The sequence below is a fragment of the Protopterus annectens genome, chromosome 9.part0 (assembly GCF_019279795.1).
Source record: "Protopterus annectens isolate FY-2018-M chromosome 9.part0, PAN1.0, whole genome shotgun sequence".
NCBI lineage: Eukaryota > Metazoa > Chordata > Ceratodontiformes > Protopteridae > Protopterus > Protopterus annectens.
The window spans coordinates 1307746655-1307767961 of NC_056743.1; the positions used below are offsets into that span (position 1 = coordinate 1307746655).

At 39.2% G+C, this 21307-nt stretch overlaps 1 protein-coding gene across 3 annotated transcripts in view; it reads left to right on the plus strand.

Annotated features, from left to right (window-relative positions):
* Positions 1-21307, plus strand: part of LOC122812030 — a 639997-nt gene that overhangs the window by 129906 nt on the left and 488784 nt on the right. The window contains exon 3 of one of the 3 annotated variants that reach the window (XM_044084271.1): positions 13199-13288. The exons of the other annotated variants lie outside the window; for them this stretch is intronic. The gene's annotated coding sequence lies outside the window, so the exon portion shown is untranslated. The remainder of the gene's footprint in view (positions 1-13198; positions 13289-21307) is intronic. 3 annotated transcript variants of the gene reach the window in all.

A 21307-nucleotide genomic window follows, 5' to 3' on the forward strand; every position in this document is an offset into this window, starting at 1 on the left:
ATATATATATATATATATATATATATATATATATATATATATATATATATATATATATATATATATATATATATATATATATATATTGCCTACCTATTGGGGGCACCTGACATCTGGGGCAAGAAAAACTGAAGAAAATGGCATCAGATGCCTCTTATATACCCCTGGCGCACTGACGTCAGGGAAGAAGCAACAGCAACCGATGCCGGACCAAGACTTTGGAACTCAGGCCGACTGCGGGACTGCCTGACGGCAGGATAACCCAAGTGTGTTGACTGCAGCAGGGTGAACACTCGAACATCTACATTTATGGGAGGTACAAAATTGTACTTTGTGCTTTCAGTTCCTCATCTGATGAGCTATACAGTTTTAAATAATTGACAAAGAGTAGATGAAAAGTCTTTATACTTTGTTGTTTTCTAAGAGCCAGATCAAAGCTATGGCCTAAGAGCCAGATCAAAGCTATGGCCTAAGCTTTTGAGTAAACAGTTTAATGGATTAAGGGCAAGGCAGAATAGTAATGGTGACAGAGAGTCACCCTGAAATATCCCCCTTTGAAATTTTATCCCTGGGATAACAATTTGTCCTTTATCATGGCTTAATTGCAAAATGGTCTGCCACTGTTTCATGGTCACTGCAATGTAGTCAATCAGTGTGGGGTGTATCTTATACATTTTTAAGCACTCTTTTATCCCTGAATGAGGAATACTATCAAATGCTTTTTTATAGTCAGTCCATGCCATACTTGGATTCTTCCCCTTTTTACAGTTCTCCACTATGACTTTATTTAACAGCAAGTGATCTTTTGCTTCATATGACTTTCTTTTATTGTCTTTTGTTCTACTGCCATAATTGAGTTTTCTTCTAAATGACTATAAACTCTGTTGGCATCAATTCCCATGTATAGTTTATAAGTTGTCGGAAGACAAGTTATTGGTCTATAATTTTTAGGGTAGCTTGCAGGTTCACTATTAAGTAAGAACATTGTTTTGCCTGTTGTTAGCTAGGTTGGTGTCTGTTCTGGGTGCACATATAAATAGTTCTTACTAATGGCTAAATCTTCTTGCAAAGATGTTAATACTTTTAACCAGAAGTTATGTACTACATTTGGGCCTGGAGTTGTCCAATTAGAGGCTTTTCTTAACTTTGTTTCAGTCTGTCTGGCTGTTACTTCATCCCATTTCATATCCTGTACTTTTAAACTCCTTATTCTTACTTTTACTGCTTCTATCCATTTAACATCTTTGTTATGTTTCACAAGATCTTCACAGATACTTCTCCAAAATGTATCTGTTTCTTCTTTTTTTGGCGGTCTTTCAATTCCTTTTACCTTATTTGCCAGTTCTCTATAAAACCTTTTTGGGTCATCAATAAGTTGCTTATTTTGTACTTTTCCCATATATTTTTCTGTGTACCTTCTAAGTTTTTCCGCCTGTGCTGAAATATTTAGTTTGTTATTTGCGATAGTGCATGATAGATCCTGGTCTATTCTAATATTGTGCATTCCTTTTATTACATCTATCTTTCTTAGAGGAGGGAATAGATCAACAAAAATACTATCATCTTCTAACAGTGACACTTGTCTTAATTGTTTTATAATTTTCTCTATTTGATATTTTCATGATTGTATTCAATTTCTCCCCTTTCTTTCTGTCACTACCCTGTGTTCTTGTGGTAGAACTTTATCAGTTATTAATTTAGCTGCACAGTAATATATCTTGTTTACTTCTATAATATCGCATGGATCTCTATGAACAGTCCTAATTACTGTGTTCATTTGTTTTATCAGACTTTTAACTTTTTTGGTTTTATTAACCTTCTGCAGTCTGTCTCTTTCATTGATCTTGATATATTTGTCCGTGTCTATTAAACCAAGCATTTCTTCTCTTAGCTCATTTTCTTCCAAACTGAGGGCACATCTCTTGTTTCCACTTCCTGCGGGCATTCTATAGAAAGTTCTATAGCATCTTACTGTGACACGGTCTCATTGATTTCATCCTGTGCCGTCCATTGCTCTGTCATATGGGAACTCACTGGCCTATCACTCCTCAACATCGATTGCATCAGAGGTTCCTATTCCTTCCCTTGCTGTCTAGCTTCAAGTGAACGTTTGTACTGGTTTCCTGTGGAAGGCTCCAAATTATCTTCATATGGTACTTGACCAATTGCTTCCTGTTTTACTGGTTTCCCCTTAATTTGGATATCCATTACTCTATCCTGTTGTGGTGCTTTTTGAATTAGATTTTCTTCACTAAATCCTTCACTTTGCAGGAACTCCATAACCTCAGTTTCTTTTTCTTTAACTTCTCCATTACTGATCTCCTTTTCTACTTTTCCTCTTTGTCTTCTTATTTTTTTGTATTGTAAAGTTTTCCGTGAACGGATTCCTTTGTCTGTATTTCTCTTCAAATATCTCTGGTGCTGCTCTTTTTGTATTGGTTAGTTTTGCTTTCTCCTTTGCATAAATATTACACCATATTAAATCTATTTTTCTTTCCCATGTTCATATTTATTCTTCACATGTTTCCTGATCTTCCCGTTTCTCCCTGCTTTGGGGACTCACTCCATCCTGCTGTGATGTAACCTGTGTTAGACCTTATACATCAAATCCTTCACTTCGCAGGCACTCCATAACTTCAACTTCTATTTTTTAACTTCAACTTTACTGATCTTCTTTTCTATGTTCCATCTTTGTGATATTATTTTTTTTATTGTGAAATTTTTCATATCCAGATGCCTTTGCCTGTATTTCTCTTCAAATATATTTGGGGCTGCCTTCTTTACATTGACTAATTTGTCTTTCTCCTTTGCATAAATATTGCACCATATCAAATCTCTCTTTCTTTCCCATGTCCATATTTCTTTTTTTATACTTTTCAGATATCTTTTGGTTTTGTTGTTTATATTTTTACACTTCGTCAGATGTGTCTTTTTCCAAACACTGTTTTTCACAAATCTGTTGTATTAATGAACACAGATTTTCATTTGGGGCTTCTGACAGTTTTTCTTGCGAAAGTATTTTTCTTTCCTCTAGTTTCTCTCTTAAGCATTTTTGCATATCTTGTGTCTGGAAATTCTGGGGTTTTTGCAAAATAGTAACAATACATAAAGTGAACTATTGAGGATAAGAAATAAATTATCGTGTTTATGGCTCTTTGGCCTATCAGTTTTTTGTGATTTTTGTGGACTGCTACTTCCTTCTACAACACGCAGGCCATCCTCCCCTGGGCCTGGCCTAGCCCCATTGTAGGAATATTTCTGAATTTTGAGGGTTCTACATTGTCATCTTTTCCAGTCCTGGCACCAGTGCACCTACCAGTATTGGGCACTTTTTTATCTTGGGTCTTGTGCACCCAGCTATGCTTTTTAGTTTTTGACCTACTTCTGTCCATGATATGTGCTATATAAATACAGTCTATGTATCAGTGTCGCTTTGGTGAGATTTTGTGAAAAAAATGGGTCCATCTCATGAAAGCACTCACCAAGACTTGAGGATGAATTCAGTTTCAGCACTACTACTCTCCTTTGCTTGTTGACTTTTCATCTCCCATTTGGACCCTAACAGCTCTCAGAGTAAGTGACTTCATTTGGTGTAAGGACTATCTATATACAGTCTTACACCAAAGGCCAGATTCCAAAACACCTTCTCTGAGCCTGCTCTCAGTGTAAGTGGTCACATACATACTGACAGCAAGTCTTTTGGAATCATGCCCCTAGAAATTTGAAGTCGCTGCACCTTGCAGAAAGGAACAGTTCCCCCACGTAGAGATATCTGTTAAGCACTTGTGTCCTTCCCTCAGGCATTATTGCATAACTGGCCATCAAAATGTTGACCACTCCACTTTTATGAATACTGGACATTCACTGACCCTTGCCCCTATATCTTGGCCATGCTGATAGCCATCAAACAGCCAAGATATTAATAGACATTTTCACAGCTTGAATTAGTCAGACACTTGTTGTTGTGTCTTTTGGCTTTTCCCGGTTAGGGGTCGCCACAGCAGAACTCCGGTCTGCTAATGATTGGCAGTAGATTTTTCACGAATGCCGAGGTGCCAGTTCGATGTTCAACCTTCAACGAAGGCACGCCCATTACGCATGTCTTTCGAACGCCCACCCAACCGTGGGGAGGACATGCAGACTCTACACAGAAGGCACTCCCCACACTCCAGCTGAGAATCGAACGGAAGAACCTCTTGCTGTGAGGCAACAACACTACCACTGCACCACCGTGGATGAATTAGTTAGACACTAAGCTATTTAATTTATTTAAAGTGTATAATTTAAGCCTTTTACATTAAGAAGCTGTACATTCAATACTTCTTAGCACATGATCATAACAGGTAAAAAAATTAGACAAATTCCTTATGTACTTTATCTCTATACATGTGCTAATGAAAGGAATGTACCCACATCAGTTCTAAACCTCTTACTGTGCTTCTGACAGGCTAATCCTCCAACTGGTTTAACATCATGCAAGAGATTTAACTGCATCTGATGTGTGTTTATTTATTTCCAATTATTGATTAGAATAGTTTGACTGGACAAAAGCACATTTTTAGTGGAGTCCTGGGTACATACATGTGATTGAACACAGTACATGGTACATTGATATATTATTTTGCTTGAGACAGATAGTATTAAACATAGTTATATATTATCCAGTCTTACAGTTAGCCAGACCCATTACATCCAAATGGAAATGTTTAACATCTGAAACCAGCATGCCTCAGTTACGTTACACAAAAATAATCTCACTTTTCCAATCTAACTATATTGCTATTCCTAGTCATGCTCCACTTTCACTGAACTTTCAGGTCTTCCTGTTTTGAATAAGTCATATAATGCATTGCATCCTCCTCATAAAGAAATGAATAAGCACGTCACTTACATCTAGGCAGGATTCATGAATATTGCGCCTGCTGTGGTGTAGGGCTGATGTGCACGACAGTGGTGTACCAAAGTCATTAAGGGTTCATAAAGATAGTTGCACAGTGCAGTACAGCCCTTTAACTAGTCTTACCGCACTGTGTAATCACAGCACTCCATTCTTTCCTCACACAACAAAGGAGCTCCCCTAGGATCATACATGATTCACAGGTAGTACACCAACTCTGTGACAGCCAGTTGAAGCAACATATGTTACAGGACCAGAACTGCATGTTTACTGTTGTTACAACACTTCTGACCATGACCACCCTCGGTCTGTTAATTTTCAGTACCTGCTTGAACCTAGTTGGACATTCCCGGTCAACAAATGTTAAATAAATAATCTATGGTCATGGGAAGCTGCAGCCTGTCCTGGTAAGTAGTGGCCATAAGGCAAGAAGCAATCCTAGATTGGACAGCTGTCCTTCGCAGGATACACACTCACATTATTGCACTTAAATAACACTGAGTTGTGGAAAGAATTGTCATTGAAAACCTACTTAGACCCAGGAGGATGTGCACTCCACAATAATTCACTCAGCCTGGGAACTGGACAAGGGAAAAAGCATTTTGAGGTAACATCCTAAGTGCTACATTACATTGTCACCATAGAGATTAAAATCCTTGTGCAGTTTTGCTTCAGTTACAAGAAGCAATCAGGTTCTTTGTCCAGCAGGGACTGCAGATGTGCAGTAACCTTGCAGTGCATAACTCCACACTCTTGTACATGATGTATATTTCATTTCTTTCCTGATTCAGAAGAACCAAGGGTCTGATTTTATAGTATCTGCTGAGAGTCACTATAGGACCACACAGCTACATCTTTTGATAAATAACTATCACATATAAAAACAGACATATGGACAGAAATTCATAAAGAAGCAAACACCAATACTGCAAGCATATTTAAGCCTTCTGTTAAGTGCATGACCTACAAATTTGACAAATGTGCTAATAAAAGACAAAATACTACCCAAGACTGATCATTTGTCTACACGTTGCCACATGGTATTTGCCTACCCCTTTTTTCCCTCTGACAAGCCTCTTTTTGTTCATGCAGCCTATGTTTCTCTCAAGTGGACACTCCCTACTTGTTAAAAACCTTCTACCCTAGTGCAAAAGACTACAGTCGAGCTCTTATTGCTGTTTGCTCAGTTCCTTGTTTATCTTGGCTTGCTTTCAAAGACTGTAATCCCTAACATGGCTTCCACTGTATGTTGTTTAATCAGTTTTGACCAGCTCCTCTTGTATCTCCAGCAGGTTGCAGAGAGTTAAGATGGCCAGTGCAATAAAAAGTTGCCCAGGGGTTAGCACCAGCAATGTGGCCACAGGACACAAGAGGAATCATGGTTGTCCATTCTTTTTCTTTTCTGAAGTTGTTAGCTTTATTCATCTCTAGGCATGAGTGAATCCTGTGATTACTGGGGCCTCAGGCAGAACAGGTTATCAATTCTATGTATTCTATTGTTTTATTTTATCTAATTAAAGCAGCAATGGTAACGTGCACCCTATTCGTTGATAAATAAGTGGAAATTTTACAACAATGAATGTTATTCAAGCAAGCATATTACTTCCCTGCAGAATTCTTAAAATGCTTTGCATATACTAAACCGCCATTATAGATAACAGAAAACAGAACAAAGTCAATTGTGAGGGTAAAAGTAAATCAGAAAAAACACTGTCATGATTTTATTTTATTTTTTTATTTTGTCCCTTCAACCTTTTTATATCTCCTGGGACCCCGGTATAAGTAGTTCTCCTGTAGGCCTATTAATTTCATTAGTCTTGTTGGGAGCTCTGAAATGCTAGAGTCATACTTGAAGTACTTTGATATATAGTACGTAAGTCATGGCATACAAATTCATTTCTGAAAGGCTGCTTTTGTCTACCTCAAGGACAATGAATGTACAACCATCAAATGTATCTTGATTGTTTGTCAGTCTGTATAAACTGCATATCTCTATAGCAGGACATGATGCTCATTTTTTTCAAATGTTAAATAGAAGAATAGTCCACAAAATATGCAACTTAAAATGGATGCACATGTGCAAATAAGAGTAATAAATTAAATAAGCAGGTAAACATGGGATACCAAACCATGTGTGATTGTTATGCAGTTTATAGGTACCCAATTAAATACTTCTAATATGATGGTTTTAGTATATGTGCTATATTGCTGTTAAAATATTTTTGATATACATTACAGAACAAAGGGCACTTTAGCTGTGGCCCACTGGTGTAGAACGGTAAAGTCCTGATTATGGCCCATTTTACCCAAGTTTGATTAGCTGCTTGCATGCTAGTAGGACTAAAGCAGGGAGGATGGGAATGAGTCACTGACATGAGCTCATCCATTCTTGGGGTGAGAAAAACAGAATGGCTCACGTTACTGCTGACCCCTATAGGAGTGTTGGGGAACTTCAAGTGCAGGAGTTGAGTCAGTGTGGCTGTATACTATACATAAACCAGGGAGGTGTGCGTATACATACATTGTTTACTGGGGTAGAGAACTAATCAGATTTGGCCATTTGCAGGTTCATCCCAGGTTACATACACAGTAACAGCAGTAAAGTAAGATCGCAGTATAGTGGCATAGCACAGCGTAACATAACATAACACAGATTTAACAAATATATACACATATTTGCAAGAAGGTTTAAAAAGAAGTAAGATTAGATGTATTCAAGTCATAATACATGATTTTATAGGTGAGGTAAATGTGATCCAGTTAAAAGAACATGGCTTATGCAAGTATGGAGAGGAAATTAAAGCAGTGAAGAGAGTAGAAATTATGAAATACTAAGAGTTGCAACTGAACAGCTACTAACATGAAAAGTGGATAGTAGGTGAGTTTTATTTATTTGTAGTTTGTCAGGATGATCCATTGGGCCACAAGGAGCCTATTTCCAGTGGAGTCCTGGGGAGAAAAGCTCCAGAAAAGCACAAATTATAGATTACACATAGGAATACCAGTTCCAGATTTCAAACATAAGATATATATATATATATTTTTACAAGTTTTGTAATTATAATAATGTTCTTGCCTCGGTCAGGAAATGAAAGGGACATAGAGCTTGACCTGGCTGAGAAGGAATGAACAGGCTAGTTGAAAGAAGGAAGGGACTACCGATGGTGGCTGCGCTGGGGCAGCAGAGAAAAAAGCGCACTTTACCTTTGTTGAGGAGGTTGATGAAGATCTTGTTTATGTGACCAAACAATGGTTGTAAAGCATTAATGATCTAAACAAGATGGATATACCCAGAAAACCAATTTGTTTTTTGGGTGGTTGAGCCCTCAACTACTGTCAGTGCACAGCCTGTGCCATCTTTTAACCTTTGTTAATATAATGAACTCTGAGGTTATCCCATCTTGGAAGGTAGAAGAAAAAAAAAACTTTTAAAAGCTTGTCCATGGCCATCCTGATATTTACATGGTAATGTATTTTTTTGCACCCCTACAGGACTGATCCTAATGCCTCCTCTACCTGCACCTGCCATCAGCCCATTTGTTCTAGGGTCACTTGAGCCAGGGATTCCTGAGCAGGCAAGAGCATTATGGCTCATTTGTTCCTGCACAGAAATCCCCCATCAACTCAGCCTTTCATGGTGAGAGTTAGGTGGTAAGGAGCAGCCCAGAAGTGCAGTTCTTGTAAGATGGCTTACCATCTCCTCTGTAGAGCATCTCCCCACTGCTGTTGCTGTTCTGAGTTCTGCTATAGCTACCCTTTGAGAGTTCCTATCAGTTCAAGTGCAGTTACACATGGCACCCCAGGCTCAGTGGGCTTGGGGCTCGATGGGGTAGACACCTAGTGCTCCTGCAGGGTGTCACCCACATGGTGAGCCAAACCCACCTCACTCATTACAGGATGGGGGTTCGAAAAGTGGCCACTCACTGCTATCCTCCCCTGCCATCTCTTACAGGAGCTTAAAATGCTATTCAAATTCTGGTTGCCTGTGACATAGTCAAGGCTTTATCTAACCATTGCCATGCAAGGCACTTGATCATGTATTCTTAACCAGTTGAATTTTTGGATGAATGCTCTACCCCCTCTGGAACATATTTCATTGAAATACAGTGCAAAAAAATCCATTTCAGTCAACTGTGCTTAACCAAAAAACTTACGAGTAGGTGCATCCCCTGACACCCTCATCAATGTTTATAGTAACTTGTGGAAGATTATACTTCTGCAGTGATGGTTTTTGGTTACCTAAAGATTCTTGTATTTTAACCAAATTATGTTTTGCCCACTACTTATTTCCAGTTGCTGTTATGGGAACCTAGTGTATAAATCTGAAATTTTTGGCTACACCCCTGCAAACTAGAGGAAGTTGCAGCATAGATTCATGTAGTAATTCTTCTCTCAAGAAAGGGTCTAGATCTACAGCTTTCACCTGGATTGTCACTTGTTGAAAAAAAAGAGCAGCTGTCCTGTGGACGTTTACCTTCATTACCCCTGAGGCACATTATATTTCCAGACCCCACTTTATATACTCTGCTGTCAGTTCTAAATGTAGCACTTTCATGCTGATGGGCCAAGCAAAGCATTCATTCATTTATTAATTAATTTGTGTGTATATGTGTAGGATAGTGCACTGATTGCTGTTGACCAATTTGACTCAACTCAGGTGCAATAGAAAACAATTCAGAAAAAAATGAAATATAAGCAATAACAATGTAGTTCAGATTAGTTGCACAGAAAAACTGTATATGTACATTCTAATAAATGTAATGTACATTAATTTCTAAAGTGAGTCAGCCTTCAGTAATTCTGTGCAAGGAGAAGAGAAGTTGAAGGCAGGGATATGTGTTAGGTGATATGTCCTGTGTTGAAGCAGAAGCATTTGGCTTAGACGAAGAGATGCATTTGACTTGCATTCTGAATTTGGAATAAGCGTTGATTTTCTTAGGATGATGAGGAGAGCCTGCAAAAGACTAGGTGCCTTTGAGGAGAAAGTGTGCGCAGTGCTGTGGAGTTTGGATCTGTGGATAAGGAGAGTTGGTGTGGCTTGTGAATAGTGTCTCACATTGCATGAAAAGGCTTTTTACATGATGTTTAGCTACAAGGGGAGTAAGTGTGTGGAGTTGGAGTAGTTTGTAGACATGAGGTCCTAAAAGTAGGTTAGATATTTGTTTTCTGGGTAGCTATTTGGCTTTTTCTAGGATGATAGAGTGATGCTCATGTAGGGGTCAGCTTGTAATGAATTGCCATATACTTTTGGAGAGTGCCTGGAGTGTGGTGGTTTTCTTGGAGGCTGAAGTGAAAATGGGTAATCCATATTCTAGCTGAGAGAGGAGGACTCCCCTGCAAATGGCTTCTCTGTCTGGTTGAGATAGAAGTAGGGAGTTGTTTTGGAACTAGAAGAGGTTGGGATTTATTGTTGACTGTATATTTCTGGCAAACAGATTTCATTTGCTGTGTGGAAATGGAAGTGCAGAGATAGATCAAAACATAATTCTAGGTATTTGAAGGTGGAGGCTGTATTTATGGTATGGTTGTATGAATCAAGGACAGTTAAAACGTCAGGTGCTTGGAGAATTATCTGTGGGGTTCTAGAAAGTATTGTTTTGGTCTAGGAGGGGTTGAGAAGTAGTTTATGGTCCAAGAGATACCCCAGTGCCTGTCTGCAAATGCCCTTTTTATTTTCCTGAACATGAGCAGTTAACATTCTGAGCAGTAGTTCTGTTGCTATGTTGGCAGTCCTGCCTCTTTTCTGATGCACTGTAATGGTACTTGAGTATACGGTTACAGTAAGAATGATGAACTGCGCATTATGTAATGCTGTCATATGTAAATGGTGCTCTAAATTAGGTGCATCATGTCACATTATCCTGTATGGAAGTATACAGCACTGGGTGGCAGGTGTGTGGTGGTTTATGTATTACCTGTAGTTTGTTAACCAATATGATGGGCTAGTATATAATTATTTAATCTGTTATTGTGGGCCAAATGACTACACAAGACAAACAATAGCACTTGTGCAAGACAGCTAGACAACAGACTTTGAAAAAATAATGTAATTAATACACAGTACAAATAAGGTATACATAAAGGTGAGATAAATTTAGTAATGCTGCAGAAAACATAAATGAGTTGTAATTGCTACTGCCTGTCTATGAGTTCTCCATAAAGACTCCATAAAGAAGTAATTATTTAGCATAAAAAGACGCAATTCCAATAGACTATCTTGCACAATCACCAGTTCATATAGAGACAGTGGGATCTGCATGCCTTAACTTTACAGGATGCCAACTTGCTAGCACGAGATTCAAGAGGTTTGGAAAAATGATGGGTATTCTTACAGTGAACTTTGTTTAGTATGACTCCATCCTTTTTTCAGATGGCTAAAAGTGTATGAGTGAAAGCTGGCTTGTATGTTATTGACTACGCCTTTCTGGCAAACATATTTCAAGAACTGCTATAAGAAGCCAGAACATGAATGTATGGAAAAATGAAACTGATGGATAAGGACGTAGAGCTAACCGATCATTTAATTCACAACAGTAGGCAGGAAGCACTGCCAGAAATCCAGAAGCACAAAATAAACTTGCAATGGGATAAGGAAAGTGTTGTCAGTGATGCACATCACTGAAAAATAGTATTTTTGTCTTTGAACTTTTATGCTGAAAATTAGTGGGCCTCCAACACAACTTAGTCAAAATAGTAGTATTTCACTAAATTGATGGTATCAACAAAGTCATTGCTTAGGTCATGGCTGAAAGTGATTCTCTACACCAGCTAGTTTATTAGATTAGCAAAGGAATGACTAATTGAATACATTTATTTGTTCATTCCAGTTTGATAATCAGTAAGTGGACTGGTTGAAAGACCTTTTCAGGCACAACCTGGGCACCATGGTGCAAGACACAAACAAATGTATACATAGAATAAAAATACACAGTTCTGCATAGTACAAAGTATAGGCAATAAATTTGTATTTTCTTTGAAATTATAAATGCAATTGATTTTATTTACAGGATGTACAGTTGTGGTAGGCAATTAACATGTGGTTATTCATTAAAAGCATGAAAGTATTTGTTTACAAGAAAGATGTGACAGTAGCATGATCTGCAAGGACTAGCCATTGTCACAGGAGAAAGTACATTTGCTGTCCTTAAACAATTGTTCCTTTAGTTTGCCTCTAAATAACTGAAGTGTCTCTTGCTGTCTCACTTCTGCAGGTAGCTGACTCTAAACAGCTGGGCCTAGTCTAAAGAAAGCTCTTTCTCCAGCAGAGGTATAATGAAGATAATGCTATATTCTTATCTGTCTCTCAGTGTGTAGTTAGGCTGCTTAATTTGTAATTTGTTTTCTGGGGGGAGGGGGAATTGTACCATTTTTAATAAACTGTAGATTTGACAGGTGAGTAGAAATATAGTTCTGTAATAAATATCTAAGCTATTTATATTCCCATAGGGTACAAAAAATATTCCTTTGCTAACACATTTTATAATGAAAAGAAGTTGAGACTTTACCTGGAGGAATTTCTTACAAACTTTTGCCCCTCGAGCATTTGTGTCTCAGCTGCAGTTATATCTGCATCTAGATGATGTCACAATATTGTCGTAAAATAATCTGAGAAAATGATTCTAGGTATATGTGTTTGCATATGTGTCTATGTGCTATCAGGCACTGAGCTAATTCAAGAACAGGAAGAAGCAAATATAGTAAATGTGAGGTAGGAGGAAGGAAATTCAGTCGATTAAAACATGGCAAAAGGGGAAAAAAAGTCTGAACGACTATAACACTGATTTGCACTAAAGGCACCATAGCTCAGAACTGGCAAACTTATCCAGTGTGCCTTCTACTGTGTCATTCCCCATGTTTGACATACAGGTATATCTGATTTTATCCGCTCACCGGAAAATGCATCAGACTCAGGAAATACTTTTCTTTTTTTAATTTCATTCTTTCTAATGAACACAGGCTACTAGACTTAGTAAAATGTCTTAAGAAGTAGGGTCCTTTCATAATGGTTTGACCTCCTTTTGAGTCATGCAGACTGATTGTTAAAAGTTAAGTTTTGTAAGTTAAAAAGGGAACAAAAAAAAGTGAATAAAAAAGTCAGTGCATGCTGGGTAGAGCCTTGTTGGTTTCTAAGTCCTCTGTGAAAATCTTGTGGGCAGGAAGTTGTGCACACGTCTGTACTTCAAACTGATATGGTCTGTCTTTAGAAATACTGAAAACGAACAAGATCTAGAGCGACTGAGACTTTTAACTGGTTACCAGAAGCTTGCTGGTAAGTTACATTTCTTTTTTGCTTTGCTGTAGTTGTTCCTTTTGTTGTGCGAGAAGGATGAGATTTCTGATCTCAGATGGAACAGACACGTACATTAACATCACTAAATCCTAAATAGACAGGTACGTGTTTCTACATTCTTCATTCAGAATGGATTCCGAGCTCATAAGTGTCTTGTAACTCCATAATAGTAGGTGTAAAACATTCGTTACACTGCAGCTGGTATTGTAATGAGATTATAATATCAGTAGGACTAATGAACATAACTGAGGATTGGAGTATAACAGCCCATTTGTAGTAATAGGGTCTGAATATGCTATTAAACCAAGGGGAGGGGAGTCAAAGCTTTAGTGTTCAGAAAATGTGCCTGCATGCCTCATAGCACTTGTGAAGTCTGTAGCAGCTGGCTTTCTAATGTAGGCAAACTGATCTTGAAGTCTCAAATTGGCCTATGTAGCCTGTTCATCAGCAAATACTTAGATTTTTAACTGAGTTTGTATTAATCTTGGTTATGACTGCCATTACGATATGATTGACCAAACCCATTAAAGGTTGCCAGGAAACCACCATGTTTAAGACTATGCTATTGTTTTACTACCATGTTCTGGTCATTGTAACTTAAAAACAAGTAATCTCCGTGGTATCCCTGAAGTCTCAAACAACCCACTAAACAAGTATAGTGAGTCCAAAAAGAAAACAGTGTAAGAAATTTCTCTGTGTGGAAGATAAATCTAGTTAATCACTGTATATTAATCAGATCAAATAATGGTAGTAGAAATAGCAAACTTAAACTCATCCTAAGTAAAAAAAAAATAATAAAAAATATCATTTGAAATATTGCATAGAATTGCTAAGTATTCAAAAGTAATCCAAGCAGGGTAAGCAGTCTGTTTCCAGTCAAAAAAAATACTTTGCAATAGGTTTTGGAACTAGAATATCATTTTTACAACTGATTTATTTGCATGCAGAGTGTATATGTATATATTTATATATATTTTTAGATTGCCAAATGGTGTAAGGCTTATATATTTCCAGCCATGAAGTATATTATCTTGGATAAAAATCACAGAGTTAATAATCTGGTTAAGTAAGAGGTACCACATCATTATTAATTTTATTTAAAGTACATAAGGGTTATATTATTATGACAGCTAGTAAGTAGGGCAGGACTATTTTGAATGTCAAACTGATGGGGGAAGGGATGTGAATTTAACATGTATACCAATAACAGTTTGTTTTACATCACAATAAACCACTCCCTTGCCTGATAAAAAGTATATATAGAGTTAGAAAGCTTGTGAGGAAACTGTTATTTTTGTTTTACTTTAATCACTTGTCTGTGTACTTAATAAAGGATTTTTGACTGGAAACAGACTACCTACCCTGCTTGGATTACTTCTGATTTCTGAATACTTAGTAAATCTGTACAATATTTCAAATGATATTTTTTATTATTTTTTTTTACTTAGGACAAGTTTAAGTTTGCTATTTCTACTACCAGTATCTGATCTGATTAATATACAGGTTTTGGTAATTGTAACTTACTTAGAGGGCACCTGGACCACAAATGATCAAAAGTGGCCACACATAACACAGATTAACACTATGTCACATTCATGTAAATGAGAGATCTGTCTGAAAATTTGTATTACCTTTATGATCATAGGTTACGAGTCAAACACTAAATGTTATCAAGTAAAATTACGTTATGCCAGCAAACTGATGCCAAGATTACCAGTTTCTTCTGTAGTAAGACATTTTCACTGGATTCATAATTTTTGTCACAACCACCCCACAGCATCTTCCATGGGATTTTGTTTTATTGAAATATATAAGAGGGTTGATGGAGCACAGAACCAAAGCAGTGGTAGGGTACACTACCTTGTATTCAGTACTGAATGTTGGGTACACTTGTATCAGTAATGAATATAGGGTACACTCCCTCATATCAGTATTGAATGTAGGGTACACTCCCTCGTATCAGTACTGAATGTAAGGTACATGCCCTCATATCAGTACTGAATGTAGGGTACACTCCCTTGTATCAGTACTGAATGTAGGGTACATGCCCTCGTATCAGTACTGAATGTAGGGTACACTCCCTCATATCAGTACTGAATGTAGGATACACCCCCTCGTATCAGTACTGAATGTATGGTACACTCCCTCTTATCAGCACTAAATGTAGGGTACACTCCCTCATATCAGTACTGAATGTAGGGTACACTCCCTCGTATCAGTACTGAATGTATGGTACACTCCCTCGTATCAGTACTGAATGTAGGGTGCACTCCCTTGTATCAGTACAGAATGTAGGCTACACTCCCTTGTATCAGTACGGAATGCAGCTGGTGGGCAGCAGACTGTGACAAAGTTCACAAAAATAAACACACCTCTTTGACAAGCTGCTAATGAAAAATGTGAGAGCTCACAAAAAATAATTAATGTAATTATTTTTATTAAACGTAGTTTTCCTTCTCCCCTTTCAACCCTTTTAAAAGAGTCTAGGGGCCAGCTCACTTACTTAGTGAAAATATAACTAAACAAAGAAACAGACATGTTGTTTACTTTAACAAATATGATGGGCAATTCACAAAAAATATACACGCTTTTATTAAAATCATGGGTGTAACCCCAGATTGTTACTCCATAGGCATACAAACAGCCTGTTTCAACATACAGATTGGGAACTTTTGACTTCAATGATTCTTCAACCACATGAGAAAGCACTCAGCCTATATAGACCATTTGGTTGTTGCAGCTAGCCCACTACATGTAAACTTTGTTTTTCCCAATCGTTCCATGCTGTTGGAAGCTGTCACCCTATGCTTCATAATCTCTGCTGGTACACTGTTCTATTTTACAACTACCTTTTCTATCAGAGTATTTTTAACATTGTTTTTAAATATGTCTGTAATCTGTCTGCTTCCTGTTCTGCGTTCTCCTCCCCATGCTTTCCCTCTTTATCTCCAAACCTCCTACCTGATACCCAGAGGTGCTGGAAGATGATGAAGGCTGGGGGGGCAGAGGTCCATAGGGACATGTAGTGACCTGAAAAGGGCATTTTTTTTACTTCCACTGTTAACTGTGATAAAATATGTACTCATATAGCTGCATATATGGCCAGCTGTTGTTGCATTAAGAATACTTCCACATAAATTTCATAGTAAAATTATAAATGAAACTACTGTCTCTCATCACATCATTCCAAGTGTGAATGGGACATGTACTTTTACCTGAATGCCTGGCTTTTGAGTATATCATTCAGAAAGACTGCCTATGTGCTAAAAGCCTGAATGAGTCAATGAAAGGAGGACTGAAGTTTTAACAGGCAACGTTAAACTCTAACATCTGAGTGCTGTTTGGGGATTGCAACACTTATAGGTTCATAGGTTGATACCAGGCTATCTGCCCTAGGGCATTTATAAGCCTAGCCAGAGTGTGTTTGGCTTTCACCACCCTTTTAGATTAGTTGACTGTGCCTCTGTATAGTAGATCACAGAAGGTAGCCCTTTTAAGGTTAGTTTACTGTACCTCTGTCAAGCAGGGACACAGAAGAGATCCCAGGGGTAAACTTACGATCTCCCATCCATTCATCAAGATTTCTCTTGAAGAAGGTCGGTGAGGGGCTCTGCCTAATGTGGATTGGGATTTTGTTCCAGAGTGAGGGGAGCCTCTGGGATATGAATCTGTCCCTCCAGCATGTCCTATTTATTTCTGTGCTGAGGTTCAAGTCCCTGGAGCATGTAGCTCTAAGGGATTTGGATTTCCTGAGGTGAAGCATGTCCATTAATTCTGGGTTGGACATGGCCTTATACATCAGACACAGATCGCCTCTGAGTAGGCGGTACGCAACTGAGTAGAGCTGGAGTTTCTTTAGCCGAACTGCATAGGGCATCTGTTTGAGCCCCTTGATCCTCTTGGTGAGATACTTTTGGGGTCTTTCCAGTTGCTGCAGGTGTCGAGTAAGATACATCCCAAATGGGGCATTGTATTCAATTATGGGCCTGATAAGTGATGAGTAGAGGGGCACAATGACCTCTCTTGATCTAGATGTAAACCCTTTCGTGATAAGGTGGGCAATATAGAAGGTCTTTCTAACCACTTTGGCAACGTGATTGTCAAAGGAGAGATTGCTATCTACTTGGGTCCCCAAGTCCCTAATTACTTCTTCCGTACTTAATGGATTACCACCTATGCGGTAATTTGTGGGCATTTTGTTTTTCCCAAAGGGGATGACTATGCACTTTTTGGCATTTAGCTTTAGGCCATGGCTCTGGCACCAGCTATCTGTCTCTGTGAGACCCTTTTGGAGGATGCTTGTGTCAGCTGGAGAGTCGATTACGGCACCCAGTTTGCAGTCATCTGCAAACTTGGTCAGCCATAGTCCACCCGTGTTAGCCTGTACCTCGGAGAAATATATACCAAACAAGAGAGGTCCCAGGACTGAGCCTTGTGGGATGCCACTTGTAACTGGTTTAGAGTCTAACATGGCACCTGCTATTCTGACCATGTGGGTTTTATCCCTGAGCCAGTTTGCAACCCATCTTGTGATATTGATATTTAAGCTGGTGAGCTTATTTATGATGCCCGAGTGGGGTATTGTGTCGAATGCTTTTGCGAGGTCCAGGTAGGCTGTGTGGACTACCTTCCCTTCATCTATGACTTTGGTAACTGTTTCAAAGAAGTCAACCAGGTTTAAGAGGCAAGATCTGCCCTTAACAAAGCCGAAGTGGATAGGATCCAGTGTCTGGAGGTTCCCAATGTCTTTGTTTATGATTTCCATGATGATACGCTCCATAGCTTTGCAGACCAGGCTAGTCAGGCTTATTGGGCGATAGTTTCCGGGGTCTGTTGTGGCACCACCTCTGTGGAGTGGGACCACTGTTGCTGTACGTCATTCCTTGGGTACATATCCTGTAGTAAGGCTGAGACTGAACAGTGACTTTATATGAGGGTTTAGTTCTTCTTGGAGCTCGTGTAAGACACAGCACGGGACACCGGCTGGTCCCATTGATGCTGTGTTTTTTGCTTTGGAGAGGGCAGCTCCTGTGCATCTGTGATCTCAGGAAGGCTACACTCTGTTGGGATAGACATTTGCTCTTTTGGGGGGGGGGAGTTTGCACTGAACCTTTCTGCCAGGATGTTGGCAATGTCTGTGGGTTCAGTGTATTTTTTGTCATTTTGCACTAACTCAGAGCATATCTGGGAGTTGCCTCCCGGGTTTCTGACATAACTAAAGAAGGCCTTGTGATTATCTTTAGTGTCTTGTGCAATTTTTCTTTCAAAGCTGGCCTTAGATGATTTTATGAGGGATCATAGTTTCTTGCTAGTACTGATCAGAGATGTCTTCCCTTTATGGGATTTTGCTCTATCATGTAGTAGCTTTTTCCTTCTGTTGTATAGCTTATTTATGGCCGGGGTCCACCAGACAGGTCTCCTGCCTTTGGAGGAGTGAGTCTTGGTTTTATTTGGGATAGCATGCTCCATGAATTCCTGTAGGTGTCCATAGAATGCTTTTGTAAAGGATTCTGCATTTTGGGCCGTATTTTCCATTGGCCTGGGGGCTTTGAAGGATTCCACCTTGGTTTTGAGAAGTGTAAAGTTTGCTTTTGAGAAGTTCTTCACCGTGGTTTCCTTGGCTAGGGGTGGGGATGGAATTTGGATGTCCAGTGAGATTTGTTTATGGTCTGATCTTACCAATGAGGGGTATACCTCTGGTGTGGAACATAGAGATCCCATGTTGGTGATGACCAGATTCAATATGTTTTCCCCTCTTGTGGGAGTGGTGACCAGTTGTTTCATAGCATTTGAGTTTATAAATTCTAGGAACCATTGGGCAAGGGTGTTTGGGCTTGAGTAGTTTTCCCAATCAATGTTTGGGTATTTGAAGTCACCCAATATAATGGTGTTTGGAGAGACCTTCATATTCTCCAGTGTTCTCAGGAAAGCCAAGTGAGGTTCCGGTGTTTGGGAAGGTGGTCTGTAGCAGGCTACAAACTGAAAGGCGGTTTTGCCCACTGTTAGATGCACATGGATGGTCTCTGATGCTTCGTGCAGTGCCACTAACCTGGAGGTGTGGGTATCTTTGATAAATATGGATACTCCCCCTCCTTTTGTGGTTCGGTCCGTGTTTTGGGGCCGGAACACATGGTATTAAGTATAACCTGTTAGTGCTGGGGTGCTCTCGGGAGCCTTAAACCAGGTTTCTGTTACTGCACAGATATCGATATTCTCCATACTGAGGAGAGTCTCGAGTGTGTGCATCTTGAGGTTTAGACTTCTGGCGTTGAGCAGCATTACCCTTAGTTTTTTTTTTTCTTTGTGTTGTCTATGGAGGTGAGTTTGTCTTTTGAGCCTTGCATAAAAAAGGCACTATGGGGGAGGCAAGAGCCTTTGCCAGTATTCGAAAACTCAGGGGTGACAGGTGCTAGCCATCCCTAGCGAAGCAACATGGCTTGTCAAGCATGTAATCCCAGGCTGACAGACACTGGATCCCCTTTGAATGACACCAATACTTTAGCCAATTGTTAAAATTGATCATTTTGTCTTTATACTGTGGCATCATTCTTGGTGAGGGTAAGATGCTACTCAAGGTCAGGGTCATACCGGCCTGGGCTACATGATCAAAGAGCTCCTCTACGTCTTTTTTCATGTAGTCCAGGGTGGTACATCTTAGATCATTCACACCAGCATGGACAATGATGGAGTCATATTTGGACTTGCTTTGGAGTGACCTGAGTGCTAGTGTTATGTGGCGGATCCTGACACCCGACAGGCAGCTTACAGTGACTTTCTCCTTGTTCAGCCTGGTGAGTGGGACATCAGTGTGTCTGACAATAGAGTCACCTTTTACAAATGTATTAGGTGTGTTGTTTAGCCTTCAGGGCTGTGACTGTGTGGCACTCTGACTTTGTGTGCTATGTAGGTATTGTTTCGTGGTAGGGGTTGCTTGGATGTCTGCTTTGGAGGTTTCTGCTGCTTAGGCAGATTTTTATTTAGAGCCTCCGAGTATGTTTTTGTGTGTTTGTGTTTGGTTTGCGGATCTATGTGAGACTGGATTTATGGTGTGTGCAGTTACCTTCTCCTCCTGACAGGTTGTGCCAGTACTGGGTTGAGAGAGCTTAGCCTCCAGTTTGGCTATATAGTTGCATCTCTACATAAACTACACAGTGGTGAACAACAATTGTAATTGCTATATGGCATGGTCTTTATGGTTTCAGTCTGTTTCTGCCCATAGTCCAGACAGACTAATATATACTTTACATTGTGAAAATGGATAAAGTAAAGACTGGTTGGCAATTTCAAAATTCAGAATAAGAATTATACACTGGGCAGTCAGCACTATAGTCAGAAATAGCCTAAAACCAGAGTCCATGCTTCTGTTTCCTCTGGTATGTCTTAAGAGTGTTGGGGACAATAAATGATGATTTCTGAGTTTGATTAAAACACACACACACACACACACACACACACACACACACACGCTGTGCTACTTAAATCTGTATTATGTGTTTACAGCCCAACTGTAGAAAATAATATTGAAATAAAATGTAAATTTGTACATAAGCATTTTGGGTTGTAGAAAAGTACAGTTGTGTAGGTAAGTTTACTATAACAGTAGATGATCAAATGATCCCTGCTGCAGTAGCCTAAGCTATATGTTTTATATCCTGAAAAGCTTCAGGGCACCTTCTACTCACCCAAACTATTAGCTTGAATTGAGCTGACTAAAAAGACAGGCTTGGGTGCCAAGACCTTCAGAGCTTTCATGCCAACTCAGACAGGGAGGCTAATCCCCAAGGACACACTGCTAAGAGTAACAAAAAAAAAATCAAATGCCTGCACACAGGAATAAAAAACACACCAAAAATGCAATGAGGGTGGGCTGGATGGAGGGAGTGGCTACTGCAGCAGTGATTGTTTGAACATCTACTGCTGTGGTAAATTTATTTACAGAACTGTACTATGTTCTTCACATTGTGATAGCTTAAACTATATGGGTAGATTACCATAGCTTAGAACAACTGGGAAGTAGAAGACAAAAGGTCCAGGAAGGCCTGGAGAATGGTCCTAGAGAAACTTGACCTAGACCTGGAGAAGGAATCTGGCTGCTTGTGTTTTGTAAAAGTATGTACAGA